We start from the raw sequence: 15,161 nt of genomic DNA, 5'->3' as shown, positions 1-15,161 counted from the left end.
ATCTAAAGACATGGAGTACATATCCTTCAAAGAAATCTGCACCTCAAATACCGACACGACGAGTTTCCAACGTTAAACGTTATTATGTATATATGTATCTTCGATATTTATTAGGTTAATAAATTACTTAATTTTTACTTTACAAAATACATGAAATTTTAAAATAAATCAGTACTTATTCATGAACATACTATTAACTCAGCATTTTATATACAATCTTATCCCAAATTTTCAACATCTCTTGGAGACAGTAACGTTAGCATTCATACATACATGTATTGAAAATAAGGTCCACTACAAAAAATATTTAGCAATAGCATTTCCCAATATAATTTTAATACTACAAAATAACGACCTTAGGCAGATAAAGTAGGAACAATATAATTCCTAAAAAGTTGTATCTCACTTTACATTAAACTGCTTTGGAATATAAATACATACACAAAAAGATACATACAATACAAAACGGTCCCTTATTTATATATCATACACAAAATTAATGTTGCGACCATTGGATATTTTTCAAATCAATTGGTTCTAGCACCATCTCCCATAATGGAGACATTTCACGTAAACGTTCGACATGTTTGATGCAGGTATCGGTAATATAATCAACCTCTTCAAACGTTTCGACAGAAAATCTATAAATTTCTTATCATATTCCATTTCTTTGAGTGCAAGATAACATGCAGCACCAAATCCAATAACAATAATCCGAAGGCGGAAAAGAAAAATTTTAGCTCGTTCAAAAGATATTCCCAAAAAACCGAAAAATGACCCCGGAGTGCTTCGAGACCGGGGTGGGACCCATAGTATATATGCGTTGGCGGCCTTCGGCCGCGCTTATAAAAAATTAATCTGGGTGGGTCCAACACCGGTTTAGAGACCAAAACTATATCTGCGCAAAACACTTATTTCCACAATTTTGTTTGTAGGTACCAAATATCATCAACATTACAACGCGCACATGAAAATTTTCAGCTTTTTTTGCAAATATCTCTTGTCCAACACAAAATAATTTACCTCCGCCTTCTGATTATTGTTGTCGAGGTCAATGCGCGTCTTTTAACACCTCTCTCGATATTTATGGACTTATATTATCAGTGTCATGCTGTCGTATAGAATTACCAAGAGTTGATGCGCTGGAAACGTTGAAGAAGTGATTCAGCTGCTATATGTAAATAAATAATAACAATAAATTAAATATATATCATTTAAAAATCAGGTAATTACCTTTATTTTCCATTAAAAATGCCTTTTTCCTCCATCTTCATCAGCAAACCAACTCTTTTCTTTTTTTTGTTTTGGCTTTGTTGACGAAGATTACATGTGACATTTTTCTTCTTCCATCACTTTTGACAGAAGAAACTGAAAGAACGATTGTATGTACAATCGGCAACAACAAAATACAAGGGAGGGTCGCATTTTCGCTAATGCTTCTACCTGGTAATTGTACCATGGCCATGGCTAAAGCTGGAGACATTGGTGCTTTATCGGTAACCGTATCGGTAACCTTTTAACAGCTGATTCGACCAACCTTATGAGAATCAATGCAATCGATTATTGGTGCCGCTAAAGTCGTAACCGTATCGTAGCCAACCAATTGGGTTTTGGTTTACCGTCGTAACGATAAACAGCTGATTACGTTAGGGATACGGATACAGCGATACGACATACGGCACCAATGACTCCAGCTTAAAGCTGCAGACATTGGTGGTTTATCGGTAACCGTATCGGTAACCTTATAACAGCTGATTCGACCAACCTTATGAGAATCAATGCAATCGGTTATTGGTGCCGCTAAGTTCGTAACCGTATCGTAGCCAACCAATTGGGTTTTGGTTTACCGTCGTAACGATAAACAGCTGATTACGTTAGGGATACGACTACAGCGATACGGCAAACGGCACCAATGACTACAGCTTAATACCCACAGATCACACAAAGAAGATTGCGCAGTCATGAGTTCAAAATTGCTTCGTTCTGCGCATTCACGTCACAGCTAACTGCTTAAGCGAATGAAAGAAAGAGAGAGAAAAACAAGAGCTAAAGGAAAATGACGTAGGAATTGCCCATAAAAAACAACTGATCTTTTGTTTACATGCGCAATGCGCAATCTTCTTTGTGATTTGTGGGTAATACCCATATGACATTGGCCCCTATTATGAGCATTTTTCGATCTTCCCTGGCTATCGAACATCGAAAATCGAATTTGAAATTGGTATTACGACATCTAATCTCTGTCGAAATTTTCGTTGTGTATCTAATTTTGAAGCGAATAAAAATTTGTTGTCGACGCTGTATCGAATTAGAAGAAAATTGTTTGAAACGTAGGTTTTTGTGTTTATCTTCTACTTTTTTGCTACCTAATAGTAATTTCAAACTATTTGTATTAGTCGTGTATAGTGTAGGAGGCTTTATTTTTATTAAAGTTAATATCCACACAAAAATTATTTAAAAGAAAATGTTATATTTTCATGATGCAAAATTGAATAATAATGAAAATTTTCGAAAATAGAAAAATCAATATTGAAAATTAAAATATTGTTAATCATATTAAAATTACAAAGTTCAAAGTAACATAATAACAAAGTTAAATAAAAATAATTGAGTCAATATAATTTAAGAACCCTAAATATAGGTCCAAGGTCGTGAATGCAAAACAACTGCTTGGAAGAAAGGTTTCGAAAATTGGACAAAATCCGTTTATAACAATAGGAACTTGCAGAAAGGATCAGGTGGAAAAAATTCCGAGTGCATTCTCGTACCCGATGCTCAGTTGAGACAATCCCTATCGCAAAATCTTAGAATTGTTGCCAATATCCAAATGGTTGGAATAGACTTGGCTCTTGTACATTGTTGCAGCCATTCATCTTTACTGGATAGCAAGTCCATGAACGCTTCTATGGTCATTATGAAGTTTAGTTTTTAACACATGTAACGACATGTTTAGAAAGTTACAATATTTAGAAAGCTACAATTACGCGTTGAAATTCATTTCAGCGTTTTATACTTGTGGCTAGTTCCAGTACTTAAGCTTTTTTCTTCATAATAAATAATTTTGCTTTTAATTGACAGACGTTGGGAATGTGCTTTTCTGAACGGTTGAATTTATCGAATTATCGAAGAATGACACTAGCAATGTGAATGAAACTATGATATATTATCTGTCAACTGTCTGACAGAATGTCCAATATGGCTACTCTTCTGCGTTTTGACAGGGTGTTCAATATGGCGGCGCATAGGGCCGGCTATCTTCAGCGGGTGATAGAAAGAGATACAGAATGAGACAGCGATAGTCAATTACAAATCAGGTGATCCCATAGCGGAACGATACAAGGTGGCAGCATGGTGACATACCTACAAACAAAAATAAAAATTTCAAGTACTTTGTTTTTGTAAATTCGATGGACAAATGTCAAAATCGTACTGCGCCGTATTTTGATGTATCAAATCAAATAAAAAAAGCTTAAAATCAGCTGTCCCATGCTGCCACCTTGTATCGTTGCGCCATGGGTGATCCAATCACTTTGGAATTTTGACGTCTATGCAGAAGATATCACAGTTAGTTTCATTCACAATGGACACTAGTCTTGATCGAATGAGTGTCATAATACCGAATTTTTCACGTCCGTTCCCTTCTGTTTTCAATTAAAAAATACGAACTTTCATAAAATTGTATTGTCACAATGTAATAATATCAATAAAATTACTATCTACATTTTAAACATGTCGTTTTCTACATTTATTTTCGGCAAATTTATCTATTAAATAAATAAATAAATGTAAGGCGCGATAACCTCCGAAGAGATCTAAGGCCGAGCTTCTCTTCCAATTTGCGTCGTGCTCCTCTTGATTTTCCCTACAAATTGGCCGGACGGGACCTACATGTTTTATGCCGACTCCGAACGGCATCTGCAAGGCAGATGAGTTTTCACTGAGAGCTTTTCATGGCAGAAATACACCCGGAGCGCTTGCCAAACACTGCCGAGGGGCGACCCCGCTTAGAAAAATTGTCTTCTAATTGAAAAACCTTATTTCTAAAATTTTGATGTTGCTTTGCCCGGGAGTTGAACCCAGGGCATACGGTGTGATAGGCGGAGCACGCTACCATCACACCACGGTGGCCGCCATCTATCTATTATATCATCAAAATCGATTTTGTTCAATAAATCTGACTCAATGCAAAGTATACCTAACATCTCGAGTCTCTCTAGGATTCTTTTCAATTGCGAGAAGAATCGTTCGGCAGAACAATTTGTGATCATACGTGTTAAAAAATCCGAAGAGCTATTTCTGTGTTAGGAAATACATCGGCTAATTGATCTTCCATTATAAACTTATACAAATGACTATGAGTTTTTTGTGCATCAGTGTATCTGGAGTTCACGTAACTTTGGAATTGTTTCATTTCAATGAAAAATTCTTCCAAATCTCTAGAATAAAAATGAACTAAGTTTTTTATAGCTTCGTGGATGTTTCCATCACTTAGAGAAAAGTTGATGAGAAATGCAAATCTCTCTGAAACTTCTATATACACTTTCCCACGTCGTTTGATTTCACTGTGAAAATTATCGATGATTTCGAGGAAACCTTTTGTCCTAAAATCATCGCGAGGCGAAAATTATACTTCTGGAGAATTTCCGTCATTAGGTTGGTTTTTTCTACGAGTACGTTTTATGATTTCTGTATATCCTATACCAGGTAATAATTGTTTTGTTTTTTCCTCGGAATCATTGAACTTTTCACGGAATGAAACTAAACTCTCTTCTAACGATCCGTACAAAAAAGCACACGTTTGCAAATCTGCTTTTTCACTTTGCAATAACTTACTGAACGCATAGCAGTCAAAATAGAGTTCCATCAAATCAACATGAAACCAAATTCGAATTTTTGCATTTTATTCGCGATACACGTCGCCTCATAACGAGTATTAGTATTTTGTGATTCATGATCAGCAATGATTTCTAGAGCCTCTAATAAGATATCAAATGGATCGTAAACTGCATTCGAATGTGCTTTCCAGCGTGTACCCCAACGATAGGTGGAAGCGGAAAAAAAATTATATAATGTCTTTTGAATGCAGTCAATTGAGTTTTATTTATTTGAGTAAAATTTATTTTCAGTCTGATTATATTTTTTTTCACTCTCTAGAATTTTATGTTTGTAAGAAAATTTTAGAAGTCTCACTTTTCGGGGGCCCACTAAAATCGGGGGCCCAGGCAACTTCCTATTCTGCCTACTTGTTAATCCGGCCCTGCATCTATGTATATGAAAAAGTTGATTGTGGTTCGCACTGAATTGGAACATAACATAAAGGTGAAACACATTTATTCCCGCCCGCCAAGTATTGCATGAGATTCAACACAATTATATAAGCCTATAATTAAATTGAATCATAAAATTTAAATTTTGCGATACATCGGTTTACAATAAAACATGCGACATCATAAATTTCCATCTATACATATAACCGTGCAATACAATTTTAAGCGTAATGTTGTACTTAAGTACTACTAATTAGAACTAACAGTTAAGTTGTGTCAAATCCTGTAATAAAGCTGTTTTCTTATATTTTAATGTAAAATGTATTTCGGTTTACCGAATTTTTTGAAATATAAAATAAATTAATTTATTTCATTTTTGTTTGTTTTTAATTCATTTTATTGCATCATAGATACTATATATTTGTGCGTATCGTTTTCAATATATTGCGCTTGTTTCACTTGGTAGTCAATGGAGTTCTTATTTATTTATGTTTATAACATACAATCATTTAGTGTCAAATTGGTTCTTAATTAACTACATTGATACTTAACAGAATGAGTAATACAGAAATGGCGTAAAGCCTAACAACAAATGTTTTTATTTAAAATATATTTACATAGATACGTTCTTATGTAGTGCACTACTTACCTATGATACATTAACTTAATTAAAAAATGTATAGACAATAGTGTGACGAATATTAGCATCACTAAGCTGTTAGTAAATAATCACGCAACAACAAAAACATGAAACAGCCACTCCTATGTACGTGTACACATTAAATCTAGCAACACTTGTGTAGAAGGCGACGAAGAGCTATCTCACACACACAAATGTAGTCATCAGCTGCAGTAGTTACTCACACATGCACACGCATATGGCTATAAACTACAAATATACATGTACTTATATAGCTGATAGCTAACCAAGCATGAGCTACAACAGTTCGGGAAATTACTAGACTTTGGGAGAAATGGGTTAACGAGAAAACCGAAAGTATAAAAGCAGCGCAAGCTGAGTAATAACGAGTCAGTTGTGATTTAAGCACGCTATTGGTTGTGAAGTGAAGTTTAATTGTGAAGTACTCTCAAAGTAATCTAATAAAGACCATTTTGTAGTGTTTGGAGTGTTTTATTCAACAGTTTAGCGATACGAACGTTAGCAGAAGGTTTCAAATAAGCGGAATTTTCCAAAATTCGTTACAATAGTATTTATGTGAAAATTCAAGTGAATTTAGTTTCACTATTAAAACATATAACTAGCACACGTTTCTTTAGCGGAAGTAGCATTTTTTAAACGGTTTTATTTAGCTTGACTTGACAGGCTGGCTGGCTGGCCGGCACGAATTTTGTAATTGAAATTTAAGTAACTTCCCGATAAGCTACAAGCCTGCAACTTGGAATATAGTTCAGAACCCGATGACAATGCAAAAATAAAAAAAAACTTCAGTAGGTGGCACATGGATCGAAATATTTCAAAAAATTGTATTTGTGGTCCGATTTGGTTCATATTTGGAACACATAATACATACAGTCCGGTGGAAGTGACATCAAAATATTTTGGAGTTGGAGGAGACACAAACAAGCATACGTGGCGCAGAAGGATTATGTATTGAGGACATATATTGTAACAAATTGTCAGGAAAGAGTCCTTGTAAATATGAGTCACTAAATGAACTAAATAGAATGAGAAATAATAGGCAATTAATAAAGACTAAAAACTTGAAAATAAAATAATTAAAAAAAAATTTTAAGTTAAACAGTTTTATTGAAAACAATACTTACATAAAGTAATAATAATACTAAAAGCTAGAAAATAATTAGGTAGCTCCTAGGTACTAGTCATCGCACTCCTCATCAATCTAGGGCGTTGATCAGACAATTAAATAAAAGCGTTGGACGCATAAAATTTCTATTGATAGTCATACATATATAAGACCAACTGAACTTTACTAAGGTTATGCTACGCCTCACATTTTTGGAAATTAAAACCGTTTATCGTAAAATTTTTTTTTTTATTATTTTATTTTAATTTCAAGTCTTTGTGTGCTTAAAGTTTATGCAATATTAAGAAAAATTCTTCAACACTTTTACGATTTTTTTATTGGTTTAAAGTAAAGATTTGCTGAAATGGTGGTGAGTTAAGATCATGAATTGGTTTTTAAAAATATACAACCGCACATTGCCTCGAACCGACCGACATTTGCACAAATTTTCCCAAAGACGAACTTAACAATAATTTTCGAAGCCTCAAAAGAAAAACAAAGGCCAAAACTCCGCACTTTTTTCGTCAAAGTCTAATCGGAGCAAGATTTACTCGATCTCGATCTTCGCTGGCTATTGAACATCGAAAACCCAATTCCAAGTTCTCGTTGTGTATCTCCTCATTTTCAATCGAATAGAAGTTCGTTGTCGAAAGTGTATCGAAAGAAAACTGTTTAAAATGCAAGTCTTTGTTATTTACCGTCTACTTCGTTGCCACCTAATTAATGGTAATTTTAAATTATTTGCATAAATTTTACATAGGTCTAAGGTTGTGAGTACAAAGCAAGAGCTTGGTACTGGTTTCAATAATGTAACAAAATCCACCAATAATCTCCGAGATTCTGCTTACGTTATAGAAATGCATCTTTGCAGCTTAGCCTCCTCTTTCAAAAAAAAAAAATTTCCAAGGCATTCAAAGCCTCTTTTAGTACCACAGTGGTTGTGCAGGTGGACAGTCTGAAGTTTTAAATAAACTAGTACACTGAAGAAAAAGATTGGTAAAATCAACCGAAATACGGGTCAACTCAACCGAAATTTCTGTCAATTTTTATCCATCGCAACAAGATGTTGAATCAACTGCGCACAAATCGTTGATTCGTAATTGACCGTTTTAGTATTCAAATGAATAAAAAAGGTTGTTGCGACAGCTTTGTACGAAAGTACCTATGTTGCCATATACATACACACGTAAATATGTGAATACATAAATACGCATGCTTGCTACATATACATACATATGTACGCACTTACTAACCGAACTTCAATTGGGCGTACATCAAATATGCTGACACATATTAAACATTCTACACTTTATTATTTTGTTTTATTAAACGCACTTTCACCAAATTTTATTTTTTATAATTTATTCAATTTATAGTTTTGAACTTCGCTTTGCAGATAGAAATGAAAATAGTAGTCACAAAACTGATTCTCAATTCTTTCAGTTGCAGCTCAGCTCATTCTCAATTTCTTCTCTCGCATGTAGTTGCCACACTTGATTGTTTCGAACAAAACTTGTAGTATAAATGTTTAACATAACATTTTAAAAAAGTGAGTTATATAAAAGTAAAGAATCAAATCGCCACTGGAGTAACTTTACATGTAATTCGGCAAGTTTAAATTTCGTAACAGTTTATTTTGAAACGATTCCAAAACAACTCAAACTTTTATGTTGTCGGAAACATCAACATTAAAAAAGGATGTTTTTTATTATCTTATTAGATACGTTCGCGTGAGTGAAAATTCGTTACTAACTTTGGAAAAATCCTGTTCGTTCAAACAAAACTTTTCCAACAAAAGGGCGCAATTTTGCATTTCGCTTGGAAGAGAAGTTGCAAAATTGTACCCGATAAATAGGTGTCCCGGTATCTCATAATTTTTTGCACAGTAAATTCAAAAAAGGGTTTTTCGTTTTGTATTGATAACTGAAAAACTATTTTTTTTCGATTTAGTGGTTTTCTCATTTTGCTGTTTTTTTGTTAACAAGTGGCACCATCGTCATAAGTACAAAGTAGAGAGCGCAGTGAGCGTAAAATTCTCTTTGAAATTTGCTCATGTATTGACTGTTGATCGCTGTTGGAATGACCAGTGATATCAGTTGTGTTAACAGAAAAATCAGTTAGATTAATTAGGAATCTGTCAATTTTGCAATATTTTGTTAACTTAAGAGCGACAATTTCTCTTCTGTTAAAATGACTAAACTAATTTGTTCGCTTGACAAAGAACTCGGTCGAATTAACCATAATTCGATCAATTTCACCGAATCTCCGTTAAGTCAAGAACAACAGAACCGATTTGTTGATTTTAATAGCACCATTTCTTTCAGTGTATCGCCCGCGGTCGAAAGCTCAACCAATCCGATTAGAAAAGCGCGTATAAAGATTTCTACGCATTGGATATACAAATTTCTCTTTATTTGAGATGAGCCCAACCTCTTTCCTATAATATATAACTTTGTGCACAACACGGGTTTTATGTTGTGTAGCTGCAATTTAAATTTTACTTCCCTTATACTCATATCTTATGTATTGTCACTGAACTCCTCTTAAACGCAAGCACCGATTTTGATGAAATTGTGTGTCTTCAAGGGGGTTTGAGGATGCTTTAGATTTACAATTTGGTCCGCGAAGTGGACCAGGGGCCGACCTATTCCAAAAAAACTAATTTATGGTGCGATTCGCTTGAACTTCGGTACCTCGTGGTATCTCTTTGACAAAGATAACATTTGAGAAACCCTTCATTCCAGGAAGCGGATCAGGAGCCGACCTAGCCTAAATAAAACAGCTTGTAGCGCGATTTGCTTGAAATTTGGTTAAAGAGTACTTCCGGAGTAGCTTATTTCTTGAGAAACTTTTCTTTCTGGAAAGTGGACTAGAGCCTGACCTTTTGTAAGAAATTGTATGTAAAGGCTTGACCTTTTGTAATAATTCCTTTTCATGTGGTGATTTGACTAAGATTTAGTACAGTACCCTTTGTCTAGCTTAATATTTGAGAAACTTTTCTTTCCGGGAAGTGGCTGAGTTACCGAGCTATTTGAAAAAATCTTATTTATGGTGGGTGCGATTTACTTGGAATTTAGTACAGTAGTTCCTCTTCGACAAGCTTTATACTTGAAAAACTTTCTTTCCGGTATGTGGGCAAAGGGCCTACAACATGTTCCAAAAAATCTTACTTTGGTGCAATTTGTTGGAAATGTTTTGTTTAGGCAGCCTTTCGAAAAAGGAAAATAAAGGAAAATTAGTGATCGGAGAGGGAAGCAAGAGAAAGGAGGGTTAGGGTGAAAAAGGAAGGTTCAGGGAGAAGAAAGTAAGCGTAAGTAGAAGAGAGAAAAATAGAGAATGTAAAGGGAAAGAGATACGGAGAAGATTCAGGGATCAAATATATGGAGAGAAGGAAAGAGAGTCAACAAGAAATTACTTTTTTTTGCAGAAGCTACAATATGACAAATGCTTCTGTTTACTGGTTCTTCCGTAACATCTCCACTTTCCAATTCTTCCGGTTTTTCTCCACTGGTAACCTATTCGCCTCAGAGATATCTGATTTTTCGTATGTTGTTCTGTATATCAGATGTCACGCCCCTTTACACCAAAATCATCCCCTATGCACTGAAGAAGTCCATTCACCTCTTCGTCGATTTTAAAACCGCCTTCGACAGCACGAAAAGGAGCTGCCTATATGCCGCTATGTCTGAATTTCGTTTCCCCGAAAAACTTATACAGCTGTGCAGAATGACATTAAGCAACACCATCAGCTCAGTCAGAATTAGGAATGATCTCTCCGAGCCGTCCGAAAGCAAACGAGGTTTCAGACAGGATGACCCCCTATCGTGCGATTTCTTTAATTTGATGCTGGAGAGATTTATACTAGCTGCGGAACTTAACCGCTCTGGAACAATGTTCTATAAAAGCGTGGAACTACTTGCGTATGCTGATGACATTACTATCATCGGCTTGAACACCCGCGCTGTCAGTTCTGCTTACTCCAAACTGAAAAAAGAAGCGGAAAACATGAGCTTGGTTGTGAATGAGAACAAAATGAAGTACCTGTTGGCATTGAGCAAAGAGTTAGTGCACTTGCGTCTTGGCAGCCATAATTTCGAAATAGTAAAAGACTTACGTTTGGGAACCAGCACAGAACACAAACAATTATATCAACTCTGAAATCCAGCGAAGAATCACTCTTTCCGATAAATGCTATTTCGGACTAGGTAGGCAATTGAGAAGTGAAGTCCTCTATCCGCAAACGAAAATCATGCTGTGCAAGGCATTTATCGTTTCCTTCTTACTATATGGTGCAGGAGCATGGACCATGACAACATCAGATGGGAGTGTTCGAAAGAAAAGTTCTTAGAAAGATTTACGGACCTCTACGCTTTGACGACGGCGAGTACCGAGGAATATTAAATATTGAGCTGTATGACCTTTACGCAGACATCCAATATAGTTCAGCGAGTTAAATCGCAGCAGCTATGCTGGCTAGGGCATGTTATGCAAATGAAAGATGACGCTCCGGCTTAGAAAGTATTTTTATCGGAACTCGCATATGGAAGCAGAGGAAGAACGGCGGCCCAACTCCGCTGGAAGGACGAGGTGGAAAACGATTTAAATTCCTTTGGTGTCAGTTAGCAGAGCGAAGAAGCGACTGGCACGCCTTGTTGGACGGTCATAACCTTTTAAACGGTTAAGCGCCAATTAAGTAAATAAGTTGGCTAAATTCGCTGTTCATAGAACAACTTTTCTATCATTCAACTGATGGTAACATGTTTGCAAAGTATCAAAAAAAATTGTGTTCGCTGAAAGCGTCCAAAAACGCTAGTCTTCATCGCCCAGGGTCCGTTTTACGATCTGTGATCGAGACCCATTTTTTAATCACATTAACTTTTTAATGGTGGATCGGATTAATGACATATGTGAACTAGCGACAAATAGTACTCGTTAGATTCAAAACTTGTTATAATTTTTAGAAATAGTTTGACAGTTGGATAGTTATCGTTTAAGTGAAAATGGATTCCCGATTCGTTGTGCCATCCCGAAATCCCGGGATTATATATGTTGGAGTCTCATATTGAAAATTTAAAAAAACTTTAACCGATGGATGTCCCTGTTACAAAATTCAATGATCTGATTTCAAGGGAAATAGACATTTCGCCATCTGGTGGATTTTGTGGTGCACATTTAGAACTAACATGGTATCAGCGATTTTCCCTAATACTGTGGAGTCTGAAAGATGTTTCTCAACTTCCCGTTACATGCGTTGCAAGGTTAAATTCTTAAAAATGAAACTTCTAAAGCACCACCACCCCATAAGCGCTTTCACGCAATTGTTTTTGTAAAACGCTCAGCCAAGCGCACCACACATCCCCGCGCGCACGCATTCTATCCTCTCGCAAACAACCGAATGCATTCTGCTGTACCCATTAGGAACTAAACTGCTATAATTTCGTATAAAATGACTTTTGAAGTAATATTTTTGGGTATATTTTTGTTTCACCTGTACGAAAACAATGAAGCTTTGTTTAATTTATTTAATAATTAGAATTTAAATTAAATTTGAATTGAACGCATGTATTTTTAAATGCATTCAAGAAAACAATGCGATACGTTAATTTTGAAAGCTACCAAGTCCGACTGGATTTGTGTACGTGTCAGCGCCATTTCTGCTCGCTGAATGGTTGTAGCTACTTTTTTAGAAAACAAAATGAAGAATAGACGTGCACTGATTGGTTGTAGCTATTTTTTTGGAAAACAATATGAAGAATAGACGCACACTGACAAAAATTTATTTCGTCTCACTTGAACTTAAAAATTGAATATGGAATATGGTACATATTAGTGATAAGTTTGAAGTACATGCATGCTTTGTTTCACCATTATTAACCGGAAAAGATAATTTAAGAGTATCAATCATTTATCTAATAGAATATAATAAATAATAGCCGTGTTTGTTTTAAACGGTTTTATTTAGCTTGACTCTGTGTAGCGAACAGGATTTTGTAATCGAAATTTAAGTAACTTCCCGATAAGCTACAAGCTTGAATCTTGGAATATAGTTCAGAACCCGATGACAATGCAATAATAAGAAAAAAATTTCCGATAGTTGGCGCATGGATCGAAATATTTCAAAAAATCGTATTTGTGATCCGATTTGGCTCATATTTGGAACACACATTACATACGGAAATAGAAATCGCTTTGTGAAAAAAAAAACTCCCGCTAGGTAGCGAAACGATCGAGATATTGTGGTCTGATTTGGCTCATTTAAATCCTCACTTAGATAATGCGTAGGAGCCCTTTTTAGCGCAACACATATACCATTTTTTTTAATATTTTGGTCCTTGCGCCAGCTGGCGGCGATTTTCTTCTTATTATTGCTGTAGGGTTATCTACTTGAGTTAAATATACATACTTTATTTTTGTTAATTATTTTTGAATTATTTTACTTTGTATGTTATTTCAAAATGAAAATTTTATTGGCAGTTATTTAAAAAATTTTTTAAAATGTTAATATATTTTATTTAAAATTTAATATAATCTGCCCTAAATTTGGTCTATCTGCATACATTTTAATAAGCTTTTTCCGTCTTACTCTGTCCTCCCCCCCCCCCCCCCCCCCCCTCTTCACTTTTTCCTAATCATTTTATTCACTCCTTTTTCCGTCTTTTTCTCTTCACCTGTCTCTATCTTCGTCTCAGTCTATCTCTTTCTCAGTCTCCTTCTCTCTTTTCTCTTCTCTCAAGTTCTTCTCATTCCTCTTCATCCCTAATTGCCAGTCCCAGAGGGTGGTATGTATTTTGTTCCAGTCCAAGTCCCAGTCCCAGTACCATTCCGCGTCTCAGTCCCAGTCCTAGTCCTAATCCTAGTCCCAGTCCGTCTCTGGTCAACTTCCCGGAAACAAGTATCGTAAATACTAATATAGCCAAATTTATATACCAAATTTCAGGCAAATCGAATAGGACGTATGTAAATAGGTATGTGGGTATTTTTAATTCATGTCTTTATTTCGGCTTCGCATGCATATTTATCAGTTTTGCCAGGTTGATGCGACTAAATCGAATATCACAATGAAAATTACTTTAAAGCTCTTAGCAGCAGCTTTTATTTGATATTCATATTACACACACATTCTGGGGGTATCCGGGTCCACGTTTTGGCCTATATCTCGAGACCCCAGTCACCCAGGGGTACGAAAAATACCCCGTATCAAAGCACTCATAAACAGCTTCCATTTGATACCCATATTGTACAAACACTTCCCAGGATTACACAGGTCCACGTTTTGATCTTAAGACCCTAGCCAGAACGGGATAAAAAGTATCCTATGTCCGTCTCCTGGTTCTAAGCTACCTCTCCAACAATTTTCAGCCAAATCGGTTTATCCGTTCTTGAGTTATAAATAGTGTAACTAATACCACTTTCTTTTATATATATAGATATAGTTATGTAGGGTTATCTACTTGAGTTAACTATACTGTGACGAATATTAGTGGCACTAAGTGATACTCACATCACTAATCTGATACTAAGTAAATAAAGCCACAACAACAATAAAGCAAGCTGCCACACTTGTATGTACGTAAACAAATTAATCATCATGTACACACATACATACAAGCAGCGGATAGATACTCACAAACGCATGTCATCAGCTACTACTTCGCTCACATATACATACGCATACGGTTACACACTAAAAATACACGCGCGTTTGGCTGGTGACCAGGTAGAGGATTCTAGAAGAAGAAACGTCTAGACATTTGGGCAGAGAATATAAAAGCAGCAGAAGCTGAGTAGTCTGTAATCAGTTTAAGCACACTATCAGTTGCGAAGTATAAGTGTTGTTGTGAAGTATTTTCAAAGTAGTCTAATAAAGACCGTTTTGCATTACTGGATATGGGAGTTATTTATTCAACAATTTAGCGATACGAACGGTAGTAGAAGGTGTAAAATAAGCGGAGTTTTACTAAATTCGTTACAATACTTTATTTTTGTAAATTATTTTTAATTGAGTTATCTTTTGAAGATGAAAATTTTTGAACTACTTCAAAAAGAAAATTTTTGTTTTAGATATTTAAAAGCTTCAAATGAATAAAAACTAGAAGCTGTTCTTGAGTTTTTTTTTATCGGGAAGTTT

The sequence above is a fragment of the Eurosta solidaginis genome, chromosome 3, assembly GCF_040869045.1.
Source record: "Eurosta solidaginis isolate ZX-2024a chromosome 3, ASM4086904v1, whole genome shotgun sequence".
Classification (NCBI taxonomy): domain Eukaryota; kingdom Metazoa; phylum Arthropoda; class Insecta; order Diptera; family Tephritidae; genus Eurosta; species Eurosta solidaginis.
Note: the sequence above shows the minus strand (reverse complement) of the source record.